This window comes from Nothobranchius furzeri, chromosome 15 (genome assembly GCF_043380555.1).
Source record: "Nothobranchius furzeri strain GRZ-AD chromosome 15, NfurGRZ-RIMD1, whole genome shotgun sequence".
NCBI classification, from domain to species: domain Eukaryota; kingdom Metazoa; phylum Chordata; class Actinopteri; order Cyprinodontiformes; family Nothobranchiidae; genus Nothobranchius; species Nothobranchius furzeri.
In genome coordinates, this window is record NC_091755.1 from 60,233,847 (window position 1) to 60,244,505 (window position 10,659).

The window sequence follows — 10,659 nt, forward strand, 5'->3', positions numbered from 1 at the left end:
AATTAGATGTCTGGTAGACTTAACTGGATATGGCCTGCACACACCCGCTCTAAAACAAAACAAAAAAGGAAACACGTCTGTTAAAAAGTCTTGACTTAATGCTCATGCTGTGTCTTTACTCAAAACCATTACACAAGTATTTAAAGAAATTTTTCTAAAGATTTGTGCTAGGGCTGCTCAATTAATCGAATTTTAATCCCAATTACGATCTGAGTTTGGAACGATTACGAAAACAAAACATGCCGATTATTTTCTCCTCCCTCTTGCGCTGCTCCAAGTTGCAAATCAAGCGCTCCTCCCACATTGTTGCCAATTTAGCAAATTAGTTGCTATTTCTAACATCTTTTCAGACCCCCTTCTTTACTTTTTAAATTGTAAAAGTACCTAGCAAACAATGTAGAAGCATCTATGGTAACCCTTAGCTACTTTCTGGAAAACTGTTGTCGACATTTCCTGCAGGTTAGCAAAACACTCCGCCTGCGCTCCGGACCGCCCTTCCGAACATTAGGAAAGGGAATGATGTAGTGATGTGTTGGTCACAAAAAAAAAAAAATAAAGCTCTCAGAGCCGGCTTCCTTTTGGATTAACCGGACTGAGTGACACACACCGTACCTGCAGGCTCATGAGCCGCTAAAAACGGCATAATGTGGACGTGTGGCGCGCTAAACACACATGCGCGGCTTGCCTTTGATTGCTGTGAGACCGGGCTGGGGGTGGGGGGTGCAGCACAACTCTGATTGCTGTGGCTGGGACAGTCATTACATTAACTGATGGGACTTGTGAATAAATAGTTTAGAAATAGATAGAAACACGTTTCTCACGCCGATAAATATGAATTAATCTCTCTGAGGGCACGTTGCTAGTGTACACACTCATACAGCACCGCTTGACAGGACTAAATAAATAGTATGCAACATTTTGTGACTGTCACTAAAACATATATGTTTATATGTTTTTTATTTATGACATGAATGCCACTGTATAATTCAATATTTGCGAGACATTGGTTGGATATTTGGGCCTGTATTGGATAGGCTTAAATGAGTTAAACCTCAGCCCTTTGGGTCATAAACTATGAGCAAGTGTGTTGGTCTTTTTATACTAGGATTCAGGAGTTGCCTTTGTCATTATCTTGTTGCTTTCTTTTTCTTTCATTTTTGCCCTGATTGTGCCCTGAGCAATTTTATGATTGAATAAATAAACAAACAAATAAAATCAACATTCACTGAAAAATCATCTTAAATAATCGAGATCTCAATTTTGGTCACAATAATCGAGATTATCATTTTTGCCATAATCGAGCAGCCTTCATTTGTGCATAAAAATGTATTTTACCTATTATTTAATGAAAGGTGTGGTTTACTTTATTCAAAACATTTGCAGTGTTCTCTAGTGTAAATCAATGCCTTATGAGTTGTTACAAATGGAAAAAGCTGTGATTCTCCTGTTCTGATATGCAGAAGTTTGCTGGTCAGTGACTTGATGCAATTTGCTGGGTTCCTTGTATAGGAAACATTTTGAACTGACCTGAATTGGAATGTTTATTATGTGAAGTGCCTTGAGATGACTCTTGTCATGATTTGGCGCTATATAAATAAAATTGAATTGAATTGAATTGGTGCAGAGGTGGGCTGAAACAGCAAAATTGCTCATTATTAATAATATGGACACACCTCTCTTCTGATTGGCTAATAGAACACATTCAGCCATGTTGCACAGTCACCATCACCAAGACACTCTCCACTCTCTCTCCTCGCTGCAAAAAATGTTTAAAAAACATTTCGGTGGGTGATAACGAGCCAAGCTAGGCAAGGCCATGAATGCAAATTCACAGTGTGACATAGATATGACAAGACTTTCATATCCTAGAGTTTCACCGTCTATTTTCTATCAGAAGCCAATGCAGGAGATAGGTGAAGGAGACTATTTTCATGTTCAGCCTGCATGAAAACCTCAGCAGAAATAATCATAAAAAAATTCGGCCAACCTCACCTTTATATAACAAAAATACCTTAAGACAATTCCATTTGAGCTACTAACGCTTACTATTTGGTTGCGCTGCTGTGCAAGGAAGTCACTCTCAAACTGTGCAAAATCAATAAGATTTATTTTTCATTTCAATTCTATTTGATGGCTTTTCAGTTAACCAGTGTGTTTCTGAGGCAATAAGTGTTCTCTAGACACAGAATGCTTCAGGCATACGTGGAACCTGTGCAAAAGCACTTATAAGATGCACCTTGAGTGCAAACATGACAAAGAGCTTCTGATGTTTAAACCGCATATTACTGAGAAAGATGTGCAGTTTGGTAAGCAGAATCTTTGTATTGTAGCAGTCTCAGCCGCAAGTACAATCACTGAGAAACGTGCTATGAAAAGTAAGTCATATTGAAGAGAAACAGATTCTCTCAGCAGTAAAAACGTACATTGAATGTCCACACATTGCGTAATCTATCTTCCATAAAGTGTGTTTTCTGGAGTGTAAACTGACGTGAGAGGAATGCCATGACCATGACAAAAGATCCAAGCTTAATGAACTTATTTTGACCCTGTAAATAATAAAAATCAGAGGATAAACTTTAATAAAACCACAATCTGTTCAAGTGAGACAATAGAAACGCAGAGCATGCAGCTAATAATATCATGTACAAGAGCAAGAGGACAGATTTAACACGGGGGTCATTGCTTGATTTAGGTGAGCCTATCAACACACAAAACCAGTGAAGATCGATAGATGAGTGATCTTATCTGTGACTAATTTAGATCAGCTCCCGTTTGATGAAATTATGGAAGGAAAAAAAACTCCTTTTGTCAAAGATTAGTTTGTGGTCAGTCAATCACTTTGTGTCCTTACCTTAATGAGAGGGTATGCCAGAGTTGGCTGGAGATCATGGGTGTAGAGTCAAGTCCAGATCGATGCTGGTCAAGCTTCACTCATGTGTTAGCAGTAGAGCTGAAATCAGACTGAATACATGGCCATGAGAAATTCTGGTGTGCACAACACACTCAGGCGCTCCGTCATGCAGCGGGAGGATCCACTCGTGAGCCTGAGCCAGCAGCCTGACAGCTGTGCTCAGAGATCCAAGAGGCGACTGGACTCGCGGCTCCGCTCCGCTCCTCTCTGTCTCTTGTCTCCTTCTCTCTTAGTCTTTGGCTTCCACTCTCGCCTCAGTCCTCTCTCCTGTGCCCGACTCTTCCTCTCCACTTAAATCTCCTTCCAGCACATGCATTCTCCCACACTCCATCTCCTCCCTCTCTCTCTCTCTCTCTCTCTCTCTCTCTCTCACACACACACACACACACACACACACACACACACACACACACACACCTACACACACACACACACACACACACACACACACACACACACACACACACATACACACACACACACACACACACACACACTAATGTCAGTATTTGCCTTTTTGTTTCATATGCCTCTCTTCACACTTTTTGTGCTGCTTGAAGTGTCCACTTGCAGCCCCCCCCCCCCCCCCCCCCATCTTAGATATTTTCATCAGTTTTGTGTCTCTTTCTGACATTTCTCTAAATATTAGACTGGATATGGGGCTGTGGGTACATAAGGGGGAGATGCACGAGGCTCTGGGGAGACTAAAACATAATAATAAAGAAAGATAATTGGAGGTGACAGGTTCTGCAAGGGAGTTTGGACTTTGAAGAGAAAATGAAAGCAAAATGCCATTGCTCATATATACAGTTTAACCCGTAAACAAAGATGATCTTGCTCTGTAAACGGTTAAAATGTAAATTCCCTGGTGCACTTGAATATGAATGCATTTCTGTACTGCTGCATCTGTGTATAAAGTGAACAAGTGTCATGCGTCTGAAGGATTTTCTTGGGTAAAAGCAAACCTTTTCATCCATCTTTTTCTCTGTAGTGTGTTTATTTGATCTTTGTATTCAGCACTGAGCCAACTGTTCAGTCTTAGACACAAAACCTTGACGCTTCCCTGAATTATTAGTAAACACTGACAATGACAGCAGAAACATTGCATATTTTGTCAGTTCTACTTCATGAGATGCAGGTGGCTGATGCTTGGTGTTCCAGCACCTGACACCTGTGCCTGGGGGTAGAAGAAAATAATAAAAAGTGGCTTAAAAAGCGAGTTTTACATCAGTTTTCTCTCCTTGTCTAAACTGATGATGAAAGTTCTCTTTAGTTACTGACTGAGTTTACTTTTAGCTTTATTTATTTCCTTATATTCTTCAGAGTAGGCACTTTATGGATTAGACAGGGTCTCTTAAGTAATGTAAAGGGTTGGGATCAGTCCATACAAAAGTGTACATTGATTGACAGAGGAAACTGAAAGAGTCTTCTGCATCAGTAATATTAAAACAGCATTTAAATCACTGGAGGAGAACCTAATTAACAGTTATTGTCATCTTCCTTGAACAGTCTCAGATCCTAAAAACAGCATGCACTTGTAAAGCACCTTTCTGAGTCAGAGGAGTCCAAAGCTAATTACACTACTGTGAATCATTCTTCCATTCACACACCCATTTGCATACTGATGGTGATGAGCTACATTGTAGTCACAGCTGTCTTGGAACACACTGACAGAAGCAAGGCGGCTCTACACAGGCACTACCGGTCCCTCCATCCACCACCAGCAGGCAAGGAGGGCGAAGTGTCATGCTCAAAGATAACAACAGACATGAACAGAGCCTGAGTTTGTACCGGCAACCTGCCAGTTACAGAGCAAACTCCAAACGCCTGAGCCACTGCCGCTTCCACTTTATCAAGTTCCAGTTTAGTTTAATCAAAAACTCATAATTTACGACTGCCCTGTCCTCCATTGTTATTGAAGTTGGATGTCACAAGTAAAAGTGACGTGGCCTTGCTGGGTGCTGCGCAGTCATAGAGTTTTCCTCGTGGTTCAAAAGCAAACAGGTAGGTCAATGAAGAGCAAACACTAGAATCTTGTTTATTGAATTTTGGCAACTAGTCGGAGAATAAGAGCTGCAAGAAAAATGTCAAACATGTTGAAAGTTCTAAATACGTCTTCAGCAAACATCCAGACACTGTGTGGCTTCTCCTCTTTTTCTCTTTGGGGTTTTCCCTTCAGGGGTTGCTGCAGCAAATCATCTGTGCATTTAGTTCAATATTCTGCATCCTGTACCATCACCAGCTTTGTCACCACATTCATAAATATCCTTTTCAGCCTTCATAATAGCCTCCTTCCTGGTGGCTCCAACCTCAGCATCCTCCTTGCCCGTTGTCTCTCCTCTGGGCATGTCCAAACCTTCGCAGCCTGACTTTATCTCCAAAACATCTAGCATGAGCTGTCCCTCTGATGGACTCATTCCTGATCCTATCCATCATCGTCAGTCCCAAAGAAAATGTCATCTTGAACTCTGCAACCTCCAATCCTGTCTTTTTCTTGTTGACGCTGTCTTTAAACCATACAACATGGCTGTCTAGTACACCTTTTCTTTCATTATTTTCATTTTTGCTGAAACCCTGTGAAAAAACTTAAGAAAAGATTGATGTATTTACATGAACTGCAACACGAGCATGCACCTTTGTAAGTCATTGCCTACAGGTTTTTAAGTGGTCAAAAATACCCCCCTCAAATGTTGAAAGTGTTTTAATATCAGAGCTGCAAACTAAAATTGAGAGGAAGGCCACGCCATCAGATCAATCTGAATGCCCAGAGCTAAACTATAAATCATGTGAGGTTAGAGAACACGGGAGGGAAAAAAAACAGCTCATAGCTACTTCATCCAGGGCAGCAAAGCTGTGATGAAAAAGTACACCAGCTGTGTTTAAACAGATTCAAGGACTGATTTTCATTCTATTTTCATATCTGTCTAATAGTTTTAGTTGTAACGTCCAAAAGGGTCCATCTTCACATATATATTGACCAACATAATATCCGTTCATCTACAGAAATAAATCCACTTTCTATTTGGCCTTCCAGAACCAGAAGGTTCTGTTCAGTGTATGGTTACATACAGAAGACAAAACATCCAGACAAACGTCCTCTCCCAAGGTCCTACACTCTGCATGAATGCCAGAAGTCAACATTCTTCACTCTGAATAAGGGAAGACTCCATGAATTTTACAACTCATAAGTTTACAATAATCATGTGTGATGAATGAACAAGATGTTTAAATCAAATCTTTGAATAACCTGTGCTTAAATCAATTAATTTGAAATTAACACTGTTCTTACAATGATCAATTTATATCACAAACCAGTATGTGTTTGATTTATCAAGTTAATCATTGCTTACACTCATACACATTACAATAAGATACTCATTATGTTAAAATGCACCTCACATAAGGTTTAGATCATTTTCATTCACAGTGTTAAAAACATATGTGTATCTGAGGTGGGTGTGGCTTTCTGTGGGATGTTGGTAAATACTCAGAAACATGTTGAATTCTGATTGGCCAAACTTGGCCAGAAATCATACTAAAATAGTTTAACAAAACAAGACTTACTTCCCGATTAATTCAGTTTCTCGCTGACCCTCGAACTGGCCAATTCCGGAAAGAAGCATTTTTGAAACCATCTTCTCCGTTGACCTTAAGTCAAAGCCTCTCTGCAACACTGCGGCTGATACCAGACAACCAGCTCTTCTAAGAGCCAAGCAAACATCAACCTTAGACGCAAATAAGCATTCCAGCTTTCGGCCTTCACCTCGAGGGATTTCAGACTGGATGGGTCCTATTGGAACTATCTACAGGTCAGTGGTGGCTGGTGAAAAATATTTTTGGTGGGGCTGTGCTATTTTTTTTTAAACAAACTTGTGCTTTCTGAGCTTTGTGCACAACTTCACTATTTCCTGAATTAAGCACAGCTCTTTTATTTCCTGTCTTACATTATTGGACAAACTGATTAATCCAGGTGTGTCTGACTATTGGCAAACTGCCTTGCGGACCAAGGTTGAAAAATACTGCATTAAATTGCACATAAAATAACATGACCATAAATGGTAAATAGGCAATGCAAGAGGCAAGTAACAAAAACATTTTGTTTAATTTTAACATTTGAGTGAACACGAAAAATTATGAGCAGGTCACTGTTACAGTAATGGTAGTAATCACTACTTAGACAAAATGCCAGAAATGTACACTGTTAGGACTTATGGAAAGTGGAAACACTTTCATAGGAAATAATGTCATCAGTATCCTCTTACAAATGTCATATTTCCCACTTTTTGGGACAAATCAGAAATGTTTTATTGTCCCAAAAGCTGGGAAATTTGTTTGCTGCAGCAGAAGTGTAACAAGTAAAATGGAATCAGATTGATGTATGTACAAATTTACTTGAAATACACATTTACATGATTAAATATGTATAATAGGTATGTGTGTTGAAATTAGTTTTTACAGTTATTGCACATTAAACAATGTACATGTTATTAAACAAATGTCCCGGTTTGTGGGACAACCAAGGATTTCTGTTTACAGAAATGTAATGTACAGCTTACCTCTGCACCCAGCTGCTGTTCTCCCTGTCCAAACGTCCTCCGTTTCTTTGTTGGCTGCTGCACTGATGCGCTGCATTCCTCAGTCAGAGAATGAATGGAGTCCCCAATGAGACACAAGTTCCACATCCACCTTCTGTGGATCCCAGCCGTTTTGAATAACAAACACAGAAAGCAAAATAACGCATTAGCGTGATTGCATCCAGCTAGCCACTGCTTCCTGGTGTACCAATTTTGGGAGAAGCGTCGTGTGTACAGTTTACCTCTCTCCTTGTCCTGCTGGCTTATCTTTACGTCGGGCTGATCTGGTCCAAGCTCTTTGACATTAAGTTTTTCCACCATAGTTCTCCTCTCGAGCGGATACTGGAGAAGAGACCGAACTGAATTCAGTGGCTGCTGAGATCCGGTATCCTGGTTGTAGGCTCACTGGCGTCCATGTCTGCGTCTGCTCCATGTGCGTCACAAGTCACGACCAAAAACGTGCTGGAGTCGAGACTCTCCGAGTTCTACTGAACACCAACGAAAGCCTTGGCGGTAGCTCTATCGCCCATCATGCTTCTGAAACGTTCTGAAACAACGTTGACGCTGATTGGATACATTCCCATTCCTACCCTTTGATTTTCTTGTCAGCAATTGCACAGCTGGTCTCGTCCTGTTTGGGCGATTGAAAAACAGCACACAGCCTCCACCGCTCGGCAGAGACCGACTGTCATGAACTCCTCCTCTTAACCTCCTCTGCGGGCCGGGCTGGCGCTGCACTCCAGTTCCCAGCATGCCTGTCACCGACGCTTCCCGGTGACATCATCCCGCTGAGCCTATTTAAGGACCTGTCACAGCGGAGCCGGCACTCAGTCATCATCTAACGATAGACGCCAAGCCATTCTAAGACCTAAGACACTAACTCTACGAACCATACGGGAAGAGAACTTCCCACGCTGCCACATATCAGTCTCCATCCACCATTCTCTCCGCGCCTGGGTCTCATAACCACTCCAGCTCAGCCCATCGAACCTGACAGGATGACTGAGTCCCGAGTAGACCCAGCGGAGATCGCACAGCTGCGAGCTGAGGTAGCGCAGCTGCTCAGCCGAGTAGAACGCCAGGAGGCGGACAACGCCCAACTCCGTGTGGAGAACAATCAGCTGCATGCTGTTACTGATCGCCTCGCATCCAAACTCGATTCCGTCACCGAACTGGTAGTCCAACTCTCCTCAGCCCTCCAACGACAGTCATCTGCCACTCCTAACGTGGTGGAGCCGTATCTAAGTCTCCCAGAGAAATGGGGTGGGATTAAAGGATCCCCGGAGAGCATGTTGGCCGTTCTGTCAATGACTTTTGAGTGTCAGCCGGCACGCTACCCGACTTCCTGCTCTCGCGTGGCTCTGTTAACCTCCCTGCTGACTGGGCGAGCCGGTGAATGGGCGGCTGCTCTGTACCATCAGAAGTCCCCAGTCTGCAACGACTATGAAGCCTTCGTGAAAGAACCGAAGAAGGCATTCGTTCATCCCAGCAGCGAGGTCGCAGATGAGACACGCCTGCTCCAGCTTCGACAAGGCTCTCAGACCGTGGCCGAATTCACCTCACGCTTCCGGACCACCGCTGCCCGTCTAACCTGGGGTGATGCCGCGGTGAAGGCTGTGTACTTGGAGGGATTGTCACCCCGCATCCGTGAGGGCATGATTGGTCACGAGGCTCCAACCACCCTGGACCAGGCGGTGGACCTGGCTCTCTAGCTGGACCGCTGCCTCCTCACCAGACCAGGAGTGAGGGCGGTTCCCGTACAATCCCGAACTTTCCCCCGCCGTCAGGAGAACCAACCCATGGAGGAACCCATGCAACTGGGTCATTTGCCCCCCGAGGAACGGGCGCGCCGTTTTCAGGAGGGACGATGCGCCTATTGTGGGGCTCTGGGTCATCCCCGTGCAACATGCCCCATACGCCCGGGAAACGGTCCCTCCGGGTCGGTGTAGGAGCTGCCTCACTCGGAGTTTCCACTCATGCAGCTCCTCATCACACCACCCTCTCGGTCTCCTTCCAGCTGAGCCAAGGACCGGTCCCCCTGGTGGCCCTCCTCGACACCGGAGCTGCAGAAAGCTTTATCGACCAGGGGTTGGTCAACCGGCTCAAGATTCCACTCGCCCTCCTCGATCATCCCGTTCCCGTCACCTCAGTGGACGGGCGCCCTCTCATGCCATATCCGATCACGCACCGAACCCAGAACCTCCGGATGACCATCGGAGAACACGTAGAGACCCTTCATTTCTTGGTCATTCACGCCCCTACGACTCCTCTCATTCTGGGTCATTCCTGGTTCCGCCTCCACGACCCTCACATCTCCTGGTCCACCAGTAAAGTCATGGCATGGGGTGTTAACTGTCGCCTTCATCATCCGTCTCCAGGATCACAGCCTAGGGAGACACCACCCAAGGATGTGGATTTAACACTCCTTCCAGGATCACAGCCTAGGGAGACACCACCCAAGGATGTGGATTTAACACTCCTTCCACCCCAATACCACGATCTGGCTCGGGTCTTTGCAAAGGAGCCTACCACCAAGCTGCCTCCTCATTGCCCCTACGATCTGGAGATCAGGCTTCAGCCCGGAACCACCCCGCCTCGGGGTCGGCTGTTCTCGCTCTCCCTGGCAGAGACCCAGGCGATGGACGCTTACATCAATGAGGCTCTCCAGAAGGGGTTTATCTGACATTCCACGTCTCCTGAGGCGGCAGGGTTCTTCTTTGTGAAGAAGAAGGAAGGTGACCTCCGGCCCTGTATAGACTACCGTGGGTTGAATAAAATCACCATCAGGGACCGCCATCCTCTTCCCTTAATGAGCACGGCTCTGGACGCCACTGCCCAAGCCACACTGTTTACCAAGCTGGACCTCCGCAGTGCATACAACCTCATCAGCATAAAGGAAGGAGAGGAGTGGAAAACCGCTTTCATTACACCCACTGGACATTATGAGTACCTGGTCATGCCCTTCGGCCTCTGCAACAGCCCTGCCGTTTTCCAGCGTTTCATCACTGATGTCCTCCGTGACATGCTGGGTCGTTGGGTTTTTGTTTATTTGGACGGCATCCTCATCTACTCCCGCACGGCCGAGGAACACACCCAGCATGTTCGAGCCGTTCTGTCACGCCTCCTGGAGCACGACTTATTCTGTAAACTGGAGAAGTGTGCTTTTCACCAGGA

At 44.6% G+C, this 10,659-nt stretch overlaps 1 protein-coding gene across 1 annotated transcript in view; it reads right to left on the bottom strand.

Moving 5' to 3' along the window:
- opn7b (opsin 7, group member b) overlaps nt 1–3,075 on the bottom strand; it is a 99,307-nt gene extending 96,232 nt beyond the window's left edge. The window contains exon 1 of the mRNA XM_015968071.3: nt 2,852–3,075. The gene's annotated coding sequence lies outside the window, so the exon portion shown is untranslated. The remainder of the gene's footprint in view (nt 1–2,851) is intronic.
- Between the last annotated feature and the right edge of the window lie 7,584 nt (nt 3,076–10,659).